Source organism: Glycine max, chromosome 10 (assembly GCF_000004515.6).
Source record: "Glycine max cultivar Williams 82 chromosome 10, Glycine_max_v4.0, whole genome shotgun sequence".
Taxonomy (NCBI): Eukaryota; Viridiplantae; Streptophyta; class Magnoliopsida; order Fabales; family Fabaceae; genus Glycine; species Glycine max.
The window spans coordinates 30394364-30419623 of NC_038246.2; the positions used below are offsets into that span (position 1 = coordinate 30394364).

Sequence of the window (25260 nt, forward strand, 5' to 3'; positions counted from 1 at the left end):
ATTTTGCATCGAATTTTCCTAGATTATCTTTACCATTATTAAGCACAAAGCATTTGCAACCAAAAACATGTAGATGAGAAATATTAGGTTTTCTACCATTATATAACTCATATGGGGTTTTCTTTAAAATGGGTCTTATTAAGGCCCTATTCATGATGTAACATGCAGTATTGACAGCTTCAGCCCAAAAATACTTTGGAAGAGAAGTATCATTTAATAAAGTTCTTGCAATTTCTTCCAATGACCTATTTTTCCTCTCAACAACTCCATTTTGTTGAGGGGTTCTAGGAGCAGAAAAATTATGTTCAATACCATGTTCATCACAGAATAATTCAAAATCTTTATTTTCAAATTCACCCCCATGATCACTTATAATGGATGCAATCTTAAGATTTTTCTTGTTTTGTATGACTTTAGCAAGTTTTCTAAATGCTTGGAATGAATCACTTTTATGTGTAATAAATAATGTCCAAGTATATCTAGAGAAATCATCAACTATAACTAGAGCATAGTAATTTCCTCCAAAACTCATGGTTCTAGATGGACCAAATAAATCCATATGCAATAATTGTAAGGGTTGAGTGGTTGAAACAACATTTTTAGGTTTGAATGAGACTCTTGTTTGTTTGCCCTTTTGACATGCATCGCATAGTTTATCTTTTTCAAATTTCAATTTAAGCAGGCTGTGCTTAAGTCCTTCAACAAGTAGAACATTTTCAATGGAGTTTGAAGAATTTGTACCTATTTTACCCACTCCAAGGATTCTACCTTTGTTGTTGTCACCATATGTTACATGCCCGCTTTTCTTTGGAGAGATATGTGTAAAATTTGATGCATCTCCAGTCATATGTTTTGAGCATCCGCTATCTATGTACCACTTCTTTCTCAAAGATACCTGCATAATCAAGTTTTTGACTTAGGTACCCAAATTTTATTGGGTCCTTGCATGTTAGTATAAACTGAGGATCCTTTTGGGACCCATATCATTTTAATGTTACTTTAATTTTTCTTGAAGTAGCAAGTTGATATGCCATGTCCTCTTCTTCCACAGTAAAAACAAGTGATAGAATTAGAATTACATTTTTGTGTGGAAGTGGAAAAGTTTTTATGAAACTTTTGTTGTTTTTCAGATTTATACCCTAGTCCATTTTTATTGGACACATATCTTTGTTTACTTAATAAAACATCTAAATTATTTTTACTATAAGAAAATTTTGCAAGTGAATTTTTCAACTCTTTAATTTCTTTTACATATTTATCACAGCAACTACAAGAATCTGATATTTTCTTGTCAGAAATAGTGGAGGTATTAATTTTTTTATTTGTTTTAGAAATTGAGACTTCATTTCTAAGAAGATCTAATTCTTTGTTTAACTTTGAAATTTCATTTTCTAAATTTGAAATTGTTTTCTTTGAAGATGAAACTAATTTTGCAAGTTTAATTGACTCTTTATGCAGATCAGCAAATGCTTCTTGCAATTCATCAAAAGAAATAGATAAGTTATTTGAAGACGTTACCTCTTCATCGCTTTCATAACTTTTGGCCATAAGGCAGAGATTTATCTCTTCATTTTCTTCATGTTGGTGTAATCTCAATAGTTCCATCTCGTGTTCCTGCAACTTTCCAAATAAAGTAGCAAGGGACATGTTAGACAAATCTGTTGATTCAGTAATGGCCGTTACTTTGGGTTGCCATTCTCTACTTAAACATCTTAACACCTTGTTTATGAGATCCTCATTTTGAAATTCTTTACCTAAGGCTGCTAGATGATTTACTATATGTGTAAATCTCTTTTGCATGCTTTGAATATTTTCATTTGCATTCATTCTAAATAATTCATACTCATGAGTTAGTGCATTTATCCTAGATCTTTTAACATCTGTAGTTCCTTCATGTGTTAATCGAAGAGTGTCCCACATTTCCTTAGCACTCTTACAATTTGAAACCCTAAAATATTCATCCATTCCCAGGGCAGATGTTATTATGTTTTTGGCTTTTAAGTTGTATTGTACTCGTTTTCTATCCTCTTCAGACCATCTATCTCTAGGTTTTTCTATAGTTATGCTTTCACTTGATGAACTACCATCTATTGTAATTCTTTCTACTGTGGTGGGTATATAAGGCCCTATTTCTATGGCTTCCCAGATATTTAGATCTATTGCCTCAATAAAAATTTGCATTCGGGTTTTCCAGTAGTGGTAACCCTCTCCATTAAAGATTGGAGGTCTATTGATAGAATTCCCTTCTGGAAATAAGGAATTTGCTAAGGCCATCTTTTTCTTGAAGCTTCTAAACTTGATACAAGAATGAAGCTCTGATACCACTTGTTAGACAAGTGGCCTCAGATATCTTAAGAAGGGGGGTTGAATTAAGATATTCCAAACTACTTCCCCAATTAAAAATCTATTTAACTTTTTATTCAAGTTATAAATTCCCTTAATAATGAACTTCTTAAATATTGATTCAAATAAAACAATTTGAATATGAATATAAAGCAATAATAAACAAAGGAGATTAAGGGAAGAGAAAGTGCAAACTCAGATTTATACTGGTTCGGCCACACCCTTGTGCCTACGTCCAGTCCCCAAGCAACCCGCTTGAGAGTTCCACTATCTTGTAAATTCCTTTTACAAGTTCTAAACACACAAGGACAATCCTTCCTTTGTGTTTAGAATTCCTTTACAACAAGAAACCCACGGTCTCTTAATCCCTTAGAGAATGAGGAGAAGAAGAAGAATGAATCTCTCTAGAAAGAGATAGATTTTACAGATTGAGTACTCAAATAATTCCTTAATGAATTGCAATTGAATTGGCCAAGGAATTCTTAAGAGGATAAAATGATTTTGCTCTTTGAGAGGATAAACACTTGTTTTTCTGAAAAACTCTGAGCAAATTCGTGTTATAAGTCACATATATATAGACCATTGGTAGTCATGAATAAAGCCTTTGAAAAGTTGTGACTCTTAGAAATATTTTTCTGAAAATCCTTTCTGGTAATCGATTACAGGAATTGTGTAATCGATTACAACTTTTAAAATTTGAATTAAAACGTTTATTAACTGCTGGTAATCGATTACCAAAATTGTGTAATCGATTACACAGTCTAAAATTTCGAATTCAAATTTTAGTAGCTGTTATAAAACATATTTGGCCACTGGTAATCGATTACATCCTCTGGTAATCGATTACCAGAGAGTAAATTCTTTGAAAAACACTTTTTAATTTAAATTACTTGGCCAAACCTTTGCTAATTCAATTAGGAATTTCCTTCCTAATATACTAGTGATCATCTTGATGTTGTGACTTGTAATCTTGAAGTATTGTCTTGAATTTAATCTTGAAAAGCCCATTTCCATAAATTGCATCATATCATTATGATCATCATCAAAACACCAAAGGCAATTGCATCTACAGTTGACTTTGTGGACAGAAAAAGGGATAGCATATCTTGTGATGGTTAGGTAGATGAGACTTCCAACCAACTTTCTATATAAAGTTGGGTCTTGTAGGAGTTTACCTTCATCCCGTCCTAACTTGGCATTAACTTCCACGGGAGTGTCAATCGTAGTTGCAGTGGTGAGACCAACTAGTTGAATTAGATCCTAAGTATATTTGTGTTGAGTGACAAAGATGGCCTTTTATTGGAATTGTACTTTTAATCCCAAGAAATAAGTGAGTTATCCAAGATCTTTCATGTTGAAAGTTGTATGCAACAACTCTTTGATTGTAGTGATAGCCTCTTGATCTAAGTCAGTGACGATAATGTCATCCACATAAACAAGGAGGATCACAATTCCTTATGAGGTCCTTTGTAGAAAGAAAGACAGATCATAGCTACTTTGGATGAAGGAAAAGCCAAGTAGTGTTGTTCTAAACTTTTCAAACCACACTCTCGGTACCTATTTTAATCCATACAAAGAACGTTTTAGCTTGCAAACAGTAATAGTAATGGTGAGGGCATACCAGTAGGAAGTTTGATGTAAACTTCTTCTTTGAGGTCACCATGAAAGAAGCCATTTTTGACATCTAGCTGGTGAATTTTTCAAGATTCAGATGTAGCAATGGCAATAATAGTCCTCACAGTAGTCATCTTGGCCACCAGTGCAAAGGTCTCTTCATAGTCTTGGCCAAATTCTTGCTTATTTCCAAGAACAACCAATCTAGCCTTGTATCGATCTATTGATCCATCTGAATGTAGCTTTATAGTGGATACAAATTTACTACCAAGAGGTTTAACCGATGGAGGACATGGAACAATGTCCCATGTCTGATTTTCCTCTAGTGCAAGAAGTTCAGTTTCTATAGCATCCTACCAATATTTATGCTCCATTTCCTATTTATATAAAGAAGGAATAGGAACAAATGCTAAAGTTTTTGTCAAAGATAAAGGTTCAAAAAGACCATAATTTTCTGGTAGTTTACAAATGCAAGTATTGCGTCATAATGGGGTCGATTCTAGTTGAAGCGCTGAATTAGTAGCCAAAGAATGATCGGGAGGGGGACTTGGAGAGATTGAAGGATGAATTGGTGGAACAGTCGAACATCTTTGGTAGACCATGAAAGGAGGACAAGCTTGTTCTTCTGCAAAATTGTTAGGAAATAATGGCTAAATAGATTTGGATGTAGAAGAGTCAGTGTCCTTGTTAGTAGCAAAAAATATGTATCTTCTTAAAAGATGACATTTCTAGAAACCCGAATCCTATGTAAATGAGTATCATAGCATATAAAACCTTTTTGATGGACTGAGTAACCAAGAAAAGCACATTTAACAGATTGAGCTGTGAGTTTGGTGTGTTCTGGTGGCTGAAGATGAACATAACAAACACAACCAAAGATGCGAAGAGTGGAATAATTGGTTGGCTTACCAGATATCCTTAAGAAAGGGGAATCATTGTTTAATGCTTGAGAAGGCAGCCAATCAATAAGGTGGACAACAGTTGAGAGAAATTCACAACAAAAATGGGAATGCACAAAGGAGCCCAACATTAAGTTACAAACAACATCAAGAAGATGGCGACTTTTTCTTTCAACTACCTCATTTTGTTGGGGTGTGGAAGGACACAACCTTTGAGATGATATACCATTTGCTTGCAAGAACTCTTGAATCAAATGAGATGTGTATTCCCCATCCCCCAATTGTCAAAATGCAGTTTTAATTTTAGATGGAAACTGAGTTTGAACATAAGCATGAGAGAATTTGAATGCTGAGAATGCTTCAGCTTTAGAGCACAAAAAATAGACCCATGTGAAATGACTATAGTCATCAATAAAAGTGATAAAATACTTGTAATGTGCATGAGATATTATTGGTGCAATTCCCCATAAATCACTGTGAATTAGGTCAAAAAGCTTATTTACATTCGATTAATGAACTGGAAATGGTAGAATTTTACTTTTACCAAGTTTACAAGAATTGTAATAAAATTGAACAACACTAAAAGATGGGGAATGTTTATTGCCAAGAGCTCTGGATTTCATCAAGTCATGAAGTACATTGGAATTTGGGTGACCAAGATGCTTATGCCATAATTGGAAATTAACAGTTGTGGAATTACAAGATATAAAAGGCAGAAAAGAATATGGTGACAACAATGAATAAAGAGGAAAAAGACGCCCAACTTTAGGACCTTTGGTGATCATCTTCCCTGAGTGTTGATCCTGCATAAGATAACCAGATTTTGAAATTCAACTCTACAATAATTGTCAACTAATTGACCAACTGAAATAAGGTTATTGGTGAGATCAGGGAAAACATAAACATTGGTAAGAGAAAACGAAATACCACCAATAGCTGTGATAGGTAAATTGTTTCCATCTGTAGTGTGTATTTGCAAATTATGAGAGTAATTTGTAACATTGGTAAGGGTAACAACATTGTTGTTCATATGATTGGATGCACTAGAGTCAAAATACCAAGGAGAGTTGGGTAAAGAAGCTTTACCTAAAAGACCCAAAGTGGAAAATGCTGAAATGATCATTTGCTGAACCATTTTAGGGGTTAAAGTTGGCACAAAAGCAAGTGGATTCTGATCCACAAAAATAGGAATAATAAAAGAGCCAACAGTGGCAGTGAAGGTTGTTGCATTTCTCCGTGGTGGTATAATTTGATATTCTTTTATGATGTGACCTTCTTTTTTGTAGTATTTGCATAACTTTTTAGGATAGTGGGAAGCAAAATGTCCATGGCCTTTGTAGCATAAACATTGGACAGTACTCATGTCTCGTCCTCAAGGTTCCACCTTGTACTGCATATACCACAGGAAGGTGTTGGATCAAGTGGCCTCGGAATAATTAAGAAGGGGGGGTTGAATTAATTATTAATGTGCCTTGACTAATTAAAATTTACCCTTCTTAATGTTACTAGATTCAATTAGGCTTTACTACTAAGTTATGAGAAAGTAAAGAATAGAAACAATAACTTAGACAAAAGTAAAGTGGAAATAAAAAGTACACAGCGGAAATTAAAGAATGTAGGGAAGAAGAAAACAAACACAAGTTTTTATACTGGTTTGGCAACAACCCGTGCCTACATCCGGTCCCCAAGCAACCACCGGTTCTTGAGATTTCCAATAACCTTGTAAAATCCTTTACAAGAAAAGATCCACAAGGGATGTACCCTCCCTTGTTCTCTTTGAACAACCAAGTGGATGTATTCTCCACTTGAACTGATCCACAAGAGATGTACCCTCTCTTGTTCTCAGTATTACAACCCAAGTAGATGTACCCTCTACTTGTACCACAAAGGATGTACCCTCCAATGTGTTAAGACAAAGAATTCTTAGGTGGTTAGTCCCTTGAATTCTCTGTGATAGGGATACAAAACATATCTCAGGCGGTTAGTCCTTTGAAATCTTTTGTATAAAGGGAAGGGGAAAAAGATATCTTAGGCGGTTAGTCATTTGAAATCTTTTGTAAGAAACAAAAGATATCTCAGGTGGTTAGTCCTTTGAAATCTTTTGTCAAGAGGGAGAAGGAAGAAGCAAAAGAATTCTCAGGTGATTAGTCCTTTGAATCTTTTGACAAGAGAGAGAAGGGATAAAGAAGAAGAATAACACAAGTTTTTGGCCAATAAGATTTTCTTGAATAAAGAAAGTTTTGAATAAAAACTCTTAGAAAGATGTTGAGAAATGAATCTGAATGTTCTGTAAAAAACATTTATAGAAATTCATGCCATGGTCACATATTTATAGTCATTTGATGACTCAAGTTAAAGTTTGTGACTCTTGACAATTTCTTTAAAACTAGTCACTTTAAAAGTTGTGACTCTTTTGAAAACTAGTCACTTAAAGGTTGTGACTTTTGAAAATCTTCAGAAAAAATGTCACTTTAAGAATTGTGACTTTTGGTTATTTATTTTTCAAAACAAGTCATTGGTAATCGATCACACATCAACAGCTGTGACTCTTCATGTTTAAATTTGAAAATCAAAACTTTTAGAAACACTGGTAATCGATTACAAGTATTGTGTAATCGATTACACAAGTTTGAAATGATTTGAAAATGTTTTATCACAAGTTGTGACTCTTGAAATTTGAAATTTAACGTTTTATGTAACATCCTGGAAATTTCTATCCGGAATTTTTGGAAACGATGTATTTTGAATGATTATATATAAGTATTATTCAGTGTATATGCCTATATGTTCTTGGTAGAAGTAGGAATAGCGGGGGGCAAGATATGCGGGTTAGGCTAATTAAGGGAGAGAAATCCATAACTGGGAGGTTATGGGTTAATTCCTAATTAATTAGTTAAAAATCATCGTGTTGCGTGCGACTTAAAATTTAACGAAAACAACCTCTAAACCACACTCGGGGTTTCATTCTGAGCGTTTTGATATATATATTGCTTGCTTTCGAAAACTGGCCCCGGCGGACGCAGAGAAACGCGAGAAACTGGAATCAGAGAAACGACACGCAAACCGAGGCAGGATTTTAGCGTTTCAAAGGTCAGATTTTTCTCACTTTTGTGACTGAGTATGGGTCACAGTCAAAAAGAGAAAGTGGGCCCTTTTGCTCCAATCGAATAGGGACATGTGGCAGAGCTTGAATAAAATAATGGAAAAAAGGGAAAACCCTTTTTATTTTAAAACCAAAAAGCTTTTCTCTCTCCTCACTCAGCCAAAGCAGAAATTCAGAAGCCTTTTCTCTCCCTCTCTCACGTAGCTTTCTTCTTCTTCATTCTCCATTGAAGCTTCAAGCAAAGCTTCAACCTTTGGCCACCATTTCTGCCCCAAATCGCGAAAGGAGAGCATTTTCGGAGCCGTGAAGTGCGTGGCTACGAGTGGGACTTCGAAAATCCAGGTTTGGGTGGACTTCTTTCTCTCTTAAATTTCGTGGGTATGGGGTTTTGGGAGATATGATGGGTGGTTTTGTTAGTTTTCTGCTGTGTGATGATTATTTGTGAAGGCATTTGCTGAAAACTTGTTGAAATCGCCATGTTTGGATGAGTTAGACATACCCTTTCTGTTTTAGGGTTTTTGTGATGATGTTTGTGATGTTTATATGCTGAAATTGCTGATGGAAATCCGTTAGAGACGAAGGGTAGAACTAACCCAAGGTTAGAAAGTGAGAATGTGATGTTATGAGTGGAAAAAGAGTGAGACTTTGAGAGTTGGAGGCTAAGTCTGAATTCTGTGGTAAATGGAGGTTAAAGTGAGTTAATACTAGCTTGAAATGTCATTTAGGACATGTAAGAAAGGTTAGGCTGAGCTAGAGAGAAAAACAAATGACCAAAGTGAACAAAGAGCCATTGCTAGGGCAAATTTGGGTGTTGAAGAGTCAAATTTTGATTCGGTGAGATTTTAGGTGTAAATCCAGTTTGAACAAGTCTAAATGGATGTTATGGACTGGTGTGAGGTGAGAGTTTGCCTCAAATTTACCTCATTCTAAATTTCACTTTTCAAACCTAGAAAACCCATTGAATTGAGGGGTTTTGGACACCTAGATTCTGTGTTGCTGTGTTTTGAAGCTTGATTTTGGGTTAGACATGATTGATACATGAATTGGGACTTGTAGGAATTGATTTGGGCAAGATTGGATGAGGGGAAGTGTGGTTTTCGAAATATACTCTTTGTGCAGATTTTGCTGTAAAATTGTGCAGCAGAATTCTGCACAAGTGCAGAAAAATCCATGTATTTTGCTGGTTGTGGAAAGAGTAATGTAAAATGAGTTCTGGATGTTTGCTAGTAGATCCCAACGGTCAAAATGTAGGCTTATGCACTATAGACTTCCAGAAAAATTTTGGATTCGATCCAACGGTTAACAAATTGGATCGAAGGAATTGTTACTGGGGTCTTTGAGTGGGAAAAGCTGTGATTTTTGGTTGGTGTTTTGGCAGAGTTTTCTGCCTTTGCTTTGTTTTGCTTGGCTGTGATAGCTTGTGCTGTGTGAATGTTGTTTTGCTTGGATGTTGTGGAAGCTTGGGAGGATTGATGGGGACCCGGTGTTGAGAGAAACGAGGATATGGGCTACGTGGGAGTACGTGAGCTCAGTTGGAGGTGGGCAACAGGGGATGGTGGGTTTATGCGCGCATTGTGGATGTGGAAAACTTGTTGTGCACCATCGCCCGACCGCCACCTAGTACCACATGTGATGGGTACCCCATAATCCTACAAGCTTGAGATGAGGAAGTGTTGAAGGGTGAAACTTCCTGCTTTTATTGTTGACCACAGAGTGGTACCTGGAGATATGTCGCGGGGGTCAGGAGACCTTGGGGACGTCAGGTGGGGTGCTATTGCCCAAAACCAAGCTTGACCAATCCCGACCCAACCCGGGCATAGTCGGTCAGTGAGAACCTGTGATGTACCTAAGCAGGCGAGCTCCTGGCAGTCAACAGATAAAAGGAAAACAAGACCACAAAGCAAGGAGGCTTGTGGTGGCTGGCCAGCTGTGAATTTTGTGTAATATGTGGATTGTGTCCTCTGGTAATCGATTACCAAGGGTGGGTAATCGATTACAAGGCTTAAAATTGAGGACAGGAGGCTAAGATGGTCTCTGGTAATCGATTACCAAGGGGTGTAATCGATTACCAGGCTTGAAAACGAAGTCAGGAAACTTAGGGAGCCTCTGGTAATCGATTACCAGCCTGTGTAATCGATTACACAGAGGAATGGGTCACTGGTAATCGATTACCAGGCATGTGTAATTGATTACACAGTGTATTATTGCATATTTCATGTCCTGAGGCTGTGTAATTCAAGTTTAGCCTCTGGTAATCGATTACCAAGGTTGTGTAATCGATTACCAGAGATGGAAAGCCTTAAAATACCCCTTTTATTGCATGTAGTGTTTATGAGACGCATCGTGTGCAGCACAGTTAGATTCTTGTGAAAGAGTCTACCCCTTTCTCTTCTTTCTTGTAGATCGTGATGGCGGCACAGCTAATTCGTGATCGAGTAGAGATGGAGTGCCTAGAGGGAGCTTGGGAGACCCTCGAAGGCAACACGAGGTGCCGATTTCGGGGCACCATTCGATTCACGGCTACTTCTTTGGTGCATCCAGATGAACCTGCACGGACGCTTCAGCGCACTGTGGAGTGGATACTACCCACGCCTACACCATATCGTCTAGTGGAGCCCGTTCAAGTGATCGAGGTAACGTCATCCGAGGAAGACCCTGAGGAGGACCTGGAGGAGCTACCTCCTGAGCCTGCTGTGGATGCCCTTGACTTTCTAGAGGGTGATGAGGATCCACTTCTCGAGGTGGATTCTCCCGAGGAAGTCATGTCGGCATCTGAGGCAGACTCTACGGAGGATAGCGGCCCGAGGGAGATGGCGATCAGCGGGGGCTCTTCATCCTAGTGGACAGCTTTTTGGATTAGTTTTGTATACTTTTTGAGGGTGGGTGTATCTAGGACTAACTGTTAGGTTTACTCTTTTGTTTTTGTATGGGTAGACCTGATGTATAGGCATTTGATGATTGTATACATGTGGCTGAAGCCACCACTATGGACACCTTTGCTCTGGATGACACTATATATTTTGTAAAACTCCCATATTTTGGACAGCTTTAAATGATGAATGCATTTATGATCGATCTTGTTCTTTGAAAAGAAAGCGTTAGTAACTTTATTTGTAAAAGAGTTTATCGACCGTATTTTATTCTTTTATTTTCACGTGACGACCTAAGGTAATGGCTGGTACGTTCTTTCTTTTGAAAAAGCAAAATAGTTTAGAGATTATGAGCAGTGAGAAAGAAATGACTCCGAACAGAGTTGTGAACTGGCCATTCAGGACTCTGTAGTGAGGATTTTCCTTCGAAAACTTGTTTTAGTGAAAAGAGAAAGAAATGAAAAAGAAAAAGAAGAAGAAAAAAAAAAATACCATGGTTTTTGTTAATTAAATCATTACTATTAAACCAGTCATTATTTTGGGGACGCCACATTTTAAAACATTGGTAATCGATTACATGATTATGGTAATCGATTACCGCTTTGTAAATCAGTTTGAAAAGAATGTTGGCTACTGGTAATCGATTACTACATTCTAGTAATCGATTACCAGAGAGTAAAACTCTTGGTAAAAGATTTTTCTTTGAAAAATTCTCTTGAACAAAATTGTGCTATTCAATATTTTCTTTTGAAAAAATCTTTTTATACTTATCTTGATGCTTTTCTTGAAGTTATTTCATATCTTGAGTCTTCTCTTGAATCTTCACTTGAATCTTGATTCTTGATTGAATGGCTCTTTGATTTTTGAAACTTGCTTGAATCTTGATTTTTGACTTGAGTCTTTGGCATCATCAAAATAAGCTTGGAAGCTTTGCTTCCACAAAAGGGAGGCAGATTTTTGTTGTTCCATGTTTGTCTAAGTGAGGAGATGTTGTTCTTCACGAAGTAGTTCATTTATGCATTCATCCAAGGAGGGGACAGTAGCCCTGTTCAATAGGTTGGTCTGAATGCCCTCAAAATCAAATCTCAATTTCATAAGAAATTGATCTCGTTTTGTGGTGTCATGAACATTTTGGACTACAGTTTGTCCTTCAGTTGACAAATCTTTATAGAAAATGTTAGTATATTCAGCCCAAAGATTCATGAAAGGAGAATAGAATTTAGAAATTGAGAGACTATCGTGTTGAAAAATGGCAATTTCATGTTCAAGCTGGAACCTATGAGCAGTGTTGTTCTGGTTATAAATTTTCTTTAGATAGTCCCACATCTTTATTGTCATGGTGAAGGGTCTGAAATTGAGGATGATATTAGGCTCAACAAAGCCTATGATCTAAGTCATGACCTGTGTGTCTTTAACCTCCCATTTGGCATGTGCCTCCTTGTGCATAGTTTTGTCAGGAGAAAAATCAATTTCGTCAACATAACCCCAAAGCTCTTGCCTTTGACAAAGATCTGGAACTGGAATGTCCAGGTGGAGTAGTTCTTTCCATTAAGACAAACAAAGAGGACATCATAATTTTTAGTAGACATGATGTTAAGAAAAAATCACAGGAGAAAAAAAAACAAGAAACTGGAGAAATCGAGAATAGAACCAAGATCGACTTGAACAGTAACCACGATGTGAATAGTTCCACAACATGAACACTATCACGGTGTGAACAGTTCTGTGGAGTGAATAGTACCGCGCAAGAGACTAGAACTAGGAACTCAGAGACTGGGAGCACAGTGAGAAAAAAAACTAGGTTAGGATTGAAACCTAGACTGATATCATGTCAAACTCAAAGAAATTGGGGTAAAAATTGTGTTCTCCTTTGGAGAATTCTCATTTAAATAGTAAGATGCAATCTGATTTCTAACCTTGAAGTTTTCTAAAAAGTTATAAATGGTAACCTACAGTTGGGCTAACTAATTAAGGATATAATTACACAATTACAGCTATACAGTCATGCAAGATATGCTAGTTTAAAGGGCCAACAAATCTGCACAAATAATGCCAAATAATTTGCCTATCAATTCTATTCACAATAGTTATGGAGGAAACAACTAAGTTTCCCAAACTAACTATGCAAGTATGTATTTATCTTAGAATCTATTGATTTATAAAAATTAAGATACTTATATGCATTTTTATATGTTGAATCATACCTTAGAGAATGACCTTAAATGAATTTTGCTATTAGCTTATTCATCAGAAGCACTGGTATTTATTTATCAGCTTGTTTTATTTGAAATTTCTAGAGCTAACTACAGTCAAAAACAAAACAACAGCCTCACAAAATTAGCTTTTACTTGGAAAAAGGGAAGGCCCCAAATGTCATGCAAGCTCTCTCAAAATGTTTAAAAAACTGTAGGGTGAGATTATAGTTCATAAACATACATAATGACAAAGATTTGTCTACTTCATTTGAAAGCTTTATCTAATTTATTTATTTTTGGATTGATGTTTAAGACTCTCCACCCTTTCTCATCTGCAAAGACAAAAAAGTATACATAGATAGTTGATCAGGCAGTCTTGATCTAATATTTTATTGACATGATACAATTTCATTATATTTACATTATTGTGACTTGTGAAATTACTCTTCTCTTTTCCAATTAGATGTGAAAATAATATATAGTAATGATATTGCTTTGGATATATTACCCCAAGCTGCCGGAAAAGGACGTGCCCTTGCTTTTTTACTTGAAAAATTGAAGGTTGATAGACAAGGACCACTTAACACTCTTGTTTGTGGTGATTCGGGAAATGATGTTGAACTGTTCACTGTACCTGAAGTTAATTGGGTCTGGTTTATAGCATAATAAGAATCACTAACTTCACCTTATAGTTATTTTGTTACTTGTTTGTCTTGTCTGCAAATTGTGATATTACTATGAAAAAGATCATTCATCTCTTGAATTTTTAGGTCAGCAATGAACAGGAAGAATTGCTTCAATGGTATGCAGGAAATGCAAGAGGAAATCCCCAAATAATTCATGCAACTGAAAGATGCGCAACTAGCATTATGAAAGCCATTGGTAACTTCTTTCTAGGTCCAAATGCATCTCCAAGAGGGATTAGAGATTCAATGTTCAATAGGAAAATTCTTTGTCCTAGCCATGAAGTAGTGATGTTCTACATATTTTGTGAGAGATGGGGGTGTGATGACGTTGAGAAACCTGAGTAGTATATACAAAATTTAAAATCAGTCTTTGTAAGTTTGATTCAATTTTAAGATTCTAATTGCACTTGCAAAATTGGTTGGAAATCCATTGCTAACCCTGACTAGAGCTGAATGTTTTGCATGCTTGAATAATAAATGTGACTTTTGGAATTGGAATACTTAGACTGTTAGGGTATTGAAAGAAAGCATATATAAATTTAAATTGAGTGAGAAAAGCCTTGGTGGCTTTGACCAGACATATTGTTTTGTCATAGTTTAAGAGTGAAAGTAGTAACATGACATATAAAGTTCTAGTTCATTTGTGGTCTATGAAGTGAAGACTTTTATATCTCTAATTATTTTCCATCTGATCATATGAAAATTTGAATGAGGGAAGATGGTATTACAATTTGAAAGTAGAGGGACCTTTTATGTAGATTTTGATAACCTGAAAAAGTTTGATGCTTATTTTCTCAAGTTTTTGTTTATCTTTATCATTCTACAATAAATTATGTCCATCCCCCAGAAATTGATCAACCTATGCGTCAAATTATAGATACCTTAGCAAAGGCTTTTGGTGACAAGAAGGGCATAGACTTTTGAGTATGGGTTGATTGTGTATCTCTTGTAGAGGTTAGTTTGGGTTCATGGCTGGTCAAATTTGACAAGTGGGAATTATCCGGTGAGATTTTGTTTTAATTTTAAGGGTTAAATATGTTTTTGATCCCTAATAAATACACTTTTTTTGCATTTTGTCCTTGATAAATTTTTCTTTCGGATTGGATCTCTAATATTCCAAAATTTTTGCCTTAGGTCTCTGTCGTTAGTTCGTAATCGTTAACTGCCTATGTGGCTGTTAACTGGACACATAGGAGTCTGATGTGTCATGTCACATGTAATGTTTGTTCTTGCTATTTATACATGTTGGAATTTTCTTTAAAAAACATCACTATTTTGAAGTAGGCACTGTAGGTTTAAAAAACGACAACGTATAGTATTGGGTCTGGTGTTTTTTTCTTGTCTACGATGTCGTTTGTTGTGTTTAGTGTTTCTTCTTGTTGCACCTGGTTTCAATTGTGATAGGGAATATGAGTATCATGGTTTGAGATTCGCACTTGGTGTTTCTTCTTATCGCACCTGGTTTCGTTTAGAGCTTCGCACGGTCCAAAAAAGAGAATGACATCCATGGTAGGCTCTTGTTCGTCATTTGGGTTTGATTTTGTCCATTGTTTGTGAAATAATCCCACGATTCAACTAAGATCTCGAACCAAGAAGCACCCTGACAAGATATTTTGGCGATGTGTTGAGTGGAAGGTAAGAAAAGTTTACTTTTGCAAATTTGGTTTCTGGTGTGATTTTGTTTGTGTTGTTTTTGTATTTATGTTGGTTTTTGGTTTTTGTTTCAACTTCTTGTTTGTCATTTGTGATTTGCCTCTGTTGTATAATTTTCAGGAAGATAGGAGGTGTAAATTTTGGGTCTGGGGTGACGATTTTGCCATACAGTTAAACCAAGGTTGTACAAGTTCTTTGGATATTAATCGTTGTATATCACAAGTGGAGGAGCTGAAGTAGAAGCTTATAGCAGCTGAAGAGAAATTTGCCTCTCATAAGGATAGCATTCGTGTGTATGATGAGCAAATACAAGAATTGACCAAGATGGTTGCAAAAGAAGAGGCTCATTGTCGAGGATATTCCACTGGAGTTGAAAAGCTACAGAAAAAATTAGCAAAGCAACAAATGAAGATGAACATTCAAATAAAAAGGGTGAAGGTCCTAGGGTACATTGTGGTCTTCCTTTGGGGTTTGTTGTGTGCTGCCACAGTTGCATTTGCAATTAAGTAGATCAAGTTTTGATCAAGTTTAATGTTTTGGGTTTGGTGTTTAGTTATTTGTAAGGACAAGTTTGTATGATTAGTAATGAATTTTTTGTGGAACTAATTATCGACGTTTATGGTATGTGTATTGTGGAATTACATTGATGAGTTTCAAACTCAATTCGTACAATAATCTTTTGTTTTCAATATTCAGTTTCAAGTGCTACTCCAAACTTGTATTGTGCAATTACATTGATGAGTTGCAAACTCCGTCAATAACGATGACATTAATATCACAGAACTACTAATTTCAGAGTAATAACAATGACATGAGTTTCAGTCAAATAAGAATGACATTAATATCACTGACATTAAAGAGTTTTGAACCACTGTCGCAACCTACCTTACGACGAGACGACGAACGAAAATAAGTATAGGAAAGCACATTTGTCTCCTAAGGAGAAAACGAGTGGGAGTCGCCACCAACGTTTATTTAAGGAAAACATTAGAAAAACCGAAAGAGGTCTAGGAATTTTGAAAAGAAGGGTTCGGGAGTTGTTTACGCATTGGGAAGGTATTAGCACCCCGCGCGCCCATCACAAGGGACAACAACGTTTAATCGAGTGTGCAAAACGTGACTTCAAAATTATTTATTTTCCCTTTTTTTATTATTATTTTTTTCGAATCGACAAGGGTGTTACCCTTACTCCTACGTATCCCCAGGTGTAATGAGGAAATCAGACATACGTAGTTCTTTAATAAGAATATTTATGTTTTTTTTAAGATTCATTTAAATGCAAACAAAAATTCGTTAAGGCGTTGCACCTTGAAACGACATTTTAATTTAATTTTTTTTAAAAGTGAAGAGAACCGTTAAGGCGTTGGACCTTGAAACGATCTCAAGTGATATTTGACGAAAGAAGTTTGGTTGTGAATTGATTTTTTTTTTCATTTGGTTTTGTTTATTACTTTCCAGTCTTAGTAAAAAAAACCCAATTTCATGACACTAGTGACTGATTAGAACTAAGCCTTACGAATAAAATGAAATTACCAACGATAAGTGGAGAAGATAAATGCAAACATAATATCACAAAGGACCTATAAGGGTACATAGATTACATCAAAATCTTAAGAAAAATAATCGACTGTTGCACAGGGTACAAGGCTAACAAGACAAATAATGAAGGAAACGATCCACGGTTCGATTCGGCAGCGCCTTGGCTTTTCTCTTTTCTTCTTCTCTTTCTCTTTTCTGCGTTTTTCCTCTCTTTCTTCAGTTTTCAAACCCTTAAACCCTTCCCCTGCATGGCTATTTATAGGAAAAGGCCATTTGGTGCAGGGGAAGCTTGTCTGGGCGAGCTAGTTGCTTAAAGCTGAAGTATCAGCTCGCCCAAGCGAGTGGCTTGCTTAGGGCTAAAGAAATTTCATGGCTCAAGCGAGCCAGATGCTAGCCTGGGTGAGTTTAAGTCTAGAAAATTCTAGGAAATGACCATTTTGCCCCTTTCCTTATGGCTTTTTGTTTCTGGATCTGACAATCAACCATCAAACCCTGAGCGACCCTTTGGCCTTACACTACAACTAGTGCCAAACACCAAAATTCGATCAGCAATGATCAAAACATCATATTTGAATGATAAAAGTATTATACCCGAATGAAATTAGGGTTTGACAGTTGCCCCTCTTTACTCATCTTTATTAAAAATAAAAGATAAGTAAATATAATGACACTAATTTCATTCAAGTGATCTAGCCATTCAAAACCGGACGCCAGAGAAAACAAAAGAAGTGAAACCGAAAAAGCAAAAAGACGTTGAAGTCTTGTAACACCAAACAGAGGATCTTGAAGTCCTATAAAACATAAAATAGAGGACACTGAAGTCCTATAGAGCATAAAAGCCGAGGACGTTGACATTGAAGTCTTGCAAAGCATAAAAATGGAAGACATTGAAGTCTTGTAAAGCATAAAAACATAAGACATTGATGTCTTGCAAAGCATAAGAACATAAGACATTGAAGTCTTGAAAAGCATAAAAACAAAAGACATTGAAGTCTTGTAGGGCATAAAAATAGAAGACATTGAAGTCTTGTAAAGCATAAAGAATAGAAGACATTTAAGTCTTGTAAGGCATAAAAATAAAAGACATTGAAGTCTTGTAAGGCATAAAAATAGAAGACATTAAAGTCTTGTAAAGCATAAAAGATAGAAGACATTGAAGTCTTTAAAAGCATAAAAACAGAGACTAAGGACGTTGAGTCATGTGAAAACATAAAGGCAAGGACATTGAATCCTATGAAAGAAACATAGAGGAAGTATGATTCCTTGACAGATAAAAGTAGAAGACGTTGAAGTATTTGAAAATCATAAAAACAGAAGACGTTGAAGCCTTGTAAATCATAAAGCAGAAGACATTGAAGTCTTTACAAAGCTTAAAGACAAAAGACATTGAAGTCTTTGTTTCACCACTTGGAAGAAAAGACTATAAATGACAATCCTACAAGTATAGAACAAATATGCTTCAACAAATATGAACATGCTTGGTAAAGAACCAAACCCCCAAATCGATCAGCACAACATTTTTCCAAAAAAGCAACAATGATGAATGAAAGCACAAGGATAGAATTCTCAGAACCAAGAATGAGATTAAGATCATTTCGCATTTTATTTCTAAAGCACATCAGAAGAAACACTAGATTCAATCAAATAGAGGAAAACCTCTCAAAGGTGTATAAAACTTCACATAGGCTAGTGTTTCATCTCAATTCCAACCACAGATATGTCATAAATTAATTTTGCAAGTCATTTCCCATCAAATCAAGGATAATGCACATAATCATCATGGATCATTAGGTCTTTTTTAAGGTCGGACCAATAAGAAATTTTGGCTTTCGATGCTTTGGTTTTTTTGGGTACTCAAACATATCTTGAGAATAGGAGAGCAGACATAAAGATCTGTCTAGTAACTTAAATGAGTGATCGCCTCCTATCCTTTCTCGTTTTGACCAAGTAATCATTTTTTCTCTTTCTTTTCTGATAAATACTTAATTTCCTTCAATACCAACAACTAGCCACTAAATGATAGAAATCTCCATCGAAAACATCCCTGCTCTCCTATCTTAAGGTAAGGTAGGAAACTTTCATCTTAGGTTTGTGATTCAATAAAATATCGAGTGTCTGACTCAAAGGGGCTTGCAAATGACAAAAATAATGTACATTGGGATAGCTGTTTGGCCCATGGCTAAAAAATGTAAAGAAAGAAAGAATGCCCAGATCACCTCCATGAATCATATGTTATGATAATTAGAAATTCATGCAAAACCAATTGTAGAACATATCCATGAGGACACTCAATATAAAATTTGTCGTCACACACAGTCACTAAAGCTTAGGGCCTGTTTCCACATTCAGATCAAATCAGTCTTTCGACGGTTGTTCTTTTACCAAGTCCATGCAAAAACATCTGAGTCCATTTGGTATTTGGGAAAGTCCTTCATTATTCTTATCCTCAATATTTTTTCAAAAACCTTTTTGTCATGTTTTGATCTACAAAATTTTCAAAGGGTATTGGTTGTTGATTTTTTCAAAAGCATGTTAGGTTCAAGAAATGAAATGGTTTGAGTCCTAGAAAGAGTTATAATCTATGACTACACCATCAGAACATCTAAGCGCACAAATTAATCAAAAATAACCTCGCGTAAGTTTTTTTTTTTATCAAAACAATTACCACAATAAATAACGTAACAAAGTACTAAAAGCAAATAAATAAGATAAATACAAGTTCACAAATTTAAAAGATCATGGTTGGGAAGCTCAGCCTCCTCTAATGAAGTAATCAAGCAGATATGCCATGTCTCCATCATTCTTAGCTCCATCTTCGTCTCCTTGGGTAGCTCCTTGAGCATCTGCAGGTCCTACCTCTTCCTGAAAATTAGGCCTGTCTCCAGGCCATGCAACAGTGGCTCTTGCACAGGAGTAGGCCAAGGGTAAGGGTTAGGATCCTAGCGATGTTGGTGCAGTGTATAATGGTAGAAGCTGTCATTTAACTGCATCTGGCCCCTATGATTTGTTGCCTGCTGATCAGCCAAATGCCGCATGTATGTGTGCATTTGGAGTTCCATCCTCTGCATTTGAGCTGAGATGGACTCCAAGGATGGTGGCTGATGTGGAGGCAGCGGTAGTGCGTCTGTTGCTGATTGTTGCTGCTGATCTTGCCCCAGCTGTTGTACCTGCCTTGGCATGTAATATTTTTCAATAAACGACCTATTAATGGGAGGCCAGATGAGCTTTGTCGGTGTGATCGGTATTCCATAGAATTGGTAGAGACCTGAATCAATGTAGGAAATCCCAGTGCTCTTTTGGACTTTTCGGGTCCACTGGGTGCCTAGGAGGTGCAATGCCTACAAACTGATGGATGGCATCCGAGATGAGTTGTGCCACATGAACACTAATATGCATCATAATGTTGTAGACCAATTGAAATTTTGGTAGTTTGAGATTAGAGTTGTGGTCACTCGGAAGGATGTTACTAAGTAGAAGAGTCATCCAGATTTGAGTCAGAGTAGTCATGCTATTGTGCATGATTCGCACCCGCTTCCCTGCTACGCTTCGTACAAAATCATGTCCAGGGGAGCAAAGTAGCTTACCTATGGTCTCTTCATCAAAACCTGCAAATTGGCTTTTTCTCTCAGTGTATTCGCATCGTTGTCCCTCTTCTAAGAATTGGTTGATAACATCTGTGTCATAGGGAATCCATTAGCCCCGCACTCAGGAACGCTTATCCTTGACGCCTTCTTTAGTAGGCCAAGAATTTGCATAAACCTCCATGACTACTTTAGGATCATATTTAGTCATGGGCTCTGCTAGTTGTGTCCAATGCCTCCTAGCCATTTCTACCTGAAATTCTGTATACTCAACCTCAACTAGTTGGACCCGCCTTTCTTTGAAAAAAGACCAATCTTTAGCGACGCTAATGCTCATCACTTCAAAACCGGTGTCCATCAAAATCGATTTCTACAGGTGGAGCTGTACTAGATACTTCTCCTGTAGCGGTCTTCCTAGCTCTTTTAGAAGAGAGTTTCTTCGGGGCCATCTATGACAAAGACAAATTGAACTAGAATCTTAGCAAAATTTTATTTTTCAAAGAATAGCTAGCCATTGAAAAAAAAAATCTTTCTCTTTTTTCTTCTTTATATATATATATATATATATATATATATATATATATATATATATATATATATATATATATATATATGTATGTATGTATGTATTTTATTATTATTTTTAATAATATTTAATTTATTTTTTAGCAATCAAGAAGCTAATATGTGAACAAGTTCACTCCCGAACAGCCTTAAAACACAAATCCAAAACAGCATTAAGCACAAATTTAATCCACCTAAGTGCTCTAATTTCAACAAGAAAAAGGTGGTGATTCAAACATAACAAGTTTACTTGCCCATTAACAACTCAAATAATTTTCTCAATTCAATTCACAGCCCTATGTAAATTATCAATTTGAGTTGATATCATACCTAATTAAATGGCTAAACATGTTTAACATTTCAAAACTTAAAAGAGAACATAGTCTAACCATTGTGGTATTTCATCAAACACTTGGTGTGCATATGTTGTCACATGCAAAATGAGGGATAAAGAGCAAGCATGACATGAAAATTTGTAAAATAAAAACAAGGATGGGCCTAAAGCCATCCAGCACAGCCACCAATCTGAGTGTTTTGATCATTTGTTCATATACAAATCATCTTATAAACCATTGCAAAGAAAGCAACAACCAAAACACCAAATATTACAAGAAAAATGAAAAATTGGATGGAGGTGTGATACTTGCTTGAATGGGATGGAGTGGCATGTGCAGAATGAAGAATTTTGATGAAACTAAAGTGGCTTGGGAAAATTTAGGGAAAAGGGGGTGAGGTCCTCGTGAAAAATAAAGAATGAGGAATGAAGGTGAAGGTGGGGTGAAATCTGATTTCACCTCTTCCCCCTTTTTTATTTTCTTTTCAGCATGCACTTGCCCAGGTGAGTTAAACCACCCCCCTCCTTTTTTTTTCATTTTTTTGGGTGAACATTTTAGTTATACTCTCATAATAAGCTTTATAGTTAAGTATAATCCTAAAAATTCAAAGAAAAATAATTCAAACAAATAGGAATTTAAGCAGCACAAACCTGTAATAGGAAGTATAAGAAATAAAATTAAAAAACAAAGTTCAGAAATACTAGGTTGCCTCCCAGGAGAGCTTATTTAATGTCTTTAGCCGAACGCATGGTTGTGGCTGAGGCTTTGCCATCTCATCCTCCATAATTTTTTTCTTCGATCATGAGAAAATCTGATCGTGGTCTTAGTACCTGTTGGCATCTGCTTTATTGCCATGAAAAATAAAATGTTAACATGCAAATGTTTAAAATTCTTGTACTGCCTTTCCTATCTGCCCCTAGGTCTACTCAAGGCTCACACGTGGCACCTATCATAACCCAAATGACTCTTCATTTTTTTGCAAAACTTTTAGAGATGATAAGATGTAGTCGCAATCATGTTTGTATTGAACATTCATTTAGTGCAACAACTAACCAAGTGTTTGTTCAATTTTACTCAATGCTTACGGCACCCTCACCGAACGTGCTGAATGTGTGACTTCTGATCAGGCAGACTCGGCCATTGGCTCTGGAGTATGGGTCATGTGAGCGAGCAAAATGAGAGCGAACATTCATACCCAACAAAAAATAAAAATAAAAAAATGCAAAAGACACACATGAGAGGGAGAGATACAAAACATCAATCCATATTTATTAATGTTACGATTATTGTTTACAATGATAGCCTAAAACATGAAGATCCTAATGAGTCCTTAGGGAGGCCCAAACATTGAACCTTCAAACTGCCCCAAGTATCATGCATTATATTGCTTGACAACAATCAGAATTCACAAGCAAAGGCAACTTTTCATCATCCATGTTCATGAGTAACAATGCTCCACCTGAGAAAGCCTTCTTTACCACAAAAGGTCATTCATAGTTTGAGGCCTATTTCCCTCGATGATCTTTTTGAACATGTGATACTTTCTTCAAAACAAGATCCCCTCGCTGAACTCATGTGTACAGAAGTTCGATAACCATGTAATGCGAAAGGTAGCATTCCGGGCCAATCTTTGTATGACATTGTCATCTTTTGAATGATCTTCTTAACATTTTTATTGGCATCCTTAACTACCCTATTCATCTTGGGCCAATAAGGTGTCAAATTATTGTGTTGGATCTTGAAATCCTCACACATCTTCTTCATCATTTTGTTGTTCAAATTGGTGGCATTATCAGTGATTATCTTTCTGGGCAACCCATATCTGCAAATTATCTCCTTCTTGATGAATCTAACCACCACATTCCTAGTCACATTAGCATATGAGGCCGCTTCCACCCATTTGGTGAAGTAATCAATGGCGACTAAGATGAAACAATGCCTATTTGAAGCCTTGGGTTCGATAGCCCCAATCATGTATGTGACCCACATCGAGAACGGCCACGGTGCTGACAACACATTCAACGGTACGGGTGGAGCATTAACATTATCCACAAAGGTTTGGCACTTGTGGCATTTCCTCACGTGAACACAACAATCATTCTCTATGGTGATCTAGTAATATCCAACTCTCATAATCTTTTGGGCCCTGGCATGTCCATTGGCATGGGTGCCAAATGACCCTTCATGCACCTCTGTTAGTATCTGCCCAGCCTCATTTGCATTCACACACCGAAGCAATACCATATCATGGTTTCTTTTATATAGGACATCCCTACTCAGGAGGAAACTGGCTGCCAACCTCTGTAATGTCCTCTTGTCATTGTTAGAGGCCTCAGGCGGGTATTCCTTGTCCTTGATGTATCGTTTGATATCGAAATACCAAGGCTTACCATCCTCTTTTTGTTTTATCAAACAATAGTATGCAAGCTTAATGTGACATTGAATGTCTATGCACGGAAAATCTCAGTGAAGGCCTATTTTGAACATGGACAAAAGAGTATCAAAAGCATCAGCCATTTGGTTTTCCTTTCTAGGAATGTGATGAAATGATATATCATCAAGGAGTTCCATCAATTCCTTGATGTAAGCCTGGTAAGGTATCAACTTATGGTCTCTGGTCTCCCATTCACCTTTGAACAGATGAATTACCAACACTAAATCTCCATACACTTTGAGCAACTTAACCCTAAAGTCGATTGTTGCTTGGATTCCTAGGGCACATGCTTCGTATTCTGCCATATTATTTGTACAATTGAAAAACAATCAAGCCGTGAAAGGAAAACATTATTTGTCTGGCGAAACCAACACTGCCCCAATTCCATGTCCCAATGCATTAGAAGCACCATCAAACCATACAATCCACTTCTATTTGTCTTCATCTTCACCCTTTTCCTCAAATAGGGCCATAATATTCTCGTCAGGTGTAACATCCTGGAAATTTCTACCCGGAGTTTTCGGAAACGATGTATTTTGAATGATTATATATATATATAAGTATTATTCAGTGTATATGCATATATATGTTCTTGGTTGAAATAGGAGTAGTGGGGGCAAGATATGCGGGTTAGGCTAATTAAGGAAGAGAAATCCATAACTGGGAGGTTATGGGTTAATTCTTAAATAATTAGTCTAAAAATCATCGTTTTGCGTGCAACTTAGAATTTAACGAAACCAACCTCTGAACCACGCTCGGGGTTTTATTCTGAGCGTTTTGATATATATATATATTGGTTACTTTCGAAAACTGGCCCCGACGGACGCAGAGAAACGCAAGGAACTGGAACCAGAGAAACGGCACGCAGACCGAGGCAGGATTTTAGCGTTTCAAAGGTCATATTTTCTCACTTTTGTGACTGAGTATAGGTCACAATCAAAAGAGAAAGTGGGCCCTTTTTGCTCCACTCAAATGGGGACATGTGGCATAGCTTAAATAAAATAATAGAAAAAGAGAAAACCCTTTTATTTAAAACCAAAAAGCTTTTCTCTCTCTTAACTCAGCCCCCACACTTTTTCAGACAGCTCTCTCTCTCCCTCACGTTGCCATTTTCTTCTTCTTCATTCTCCATTGAAGCTCCAAGCAAAGCTTCAGCCTTTGGCCATCATTTCTGCCCCAAATCGCGAAAGGGGGGCATTTTCGGGGTCGTGAAGTGCAAGGCTACGAGTGGGACTTCGAAATTTCAGGTTTGGGTGGACTTCTTTCCCTCTTGATTTTCGTGGGTATGGGGTTTTGGGAGATATGATGGGTAGTCTTGCTAGGTTTCTGCTGTGTGATGATTATTTGTGAAGACATTTGCTGAAAACTTGTTGAAATTGCCATGTTTGAATGAGTTAAACATACCCATTCTGTTTTAGGGTTTTTGTGATGAGGTTTGTGATGT

The 25260-nt window shown here is 36.6% G+C and overlaps 1 pseudogene; it reads left to right on the plus strand.

Annotated features, from left to right (window-relative positions):
• LOC112998107 (sucrose-phosphatase 1-like) overlaps window positions 1-25260 on the plus strand; it is a 71700-nt pseudogene that overhangs the window by 6298 nt on the left and 40142 nt on the right.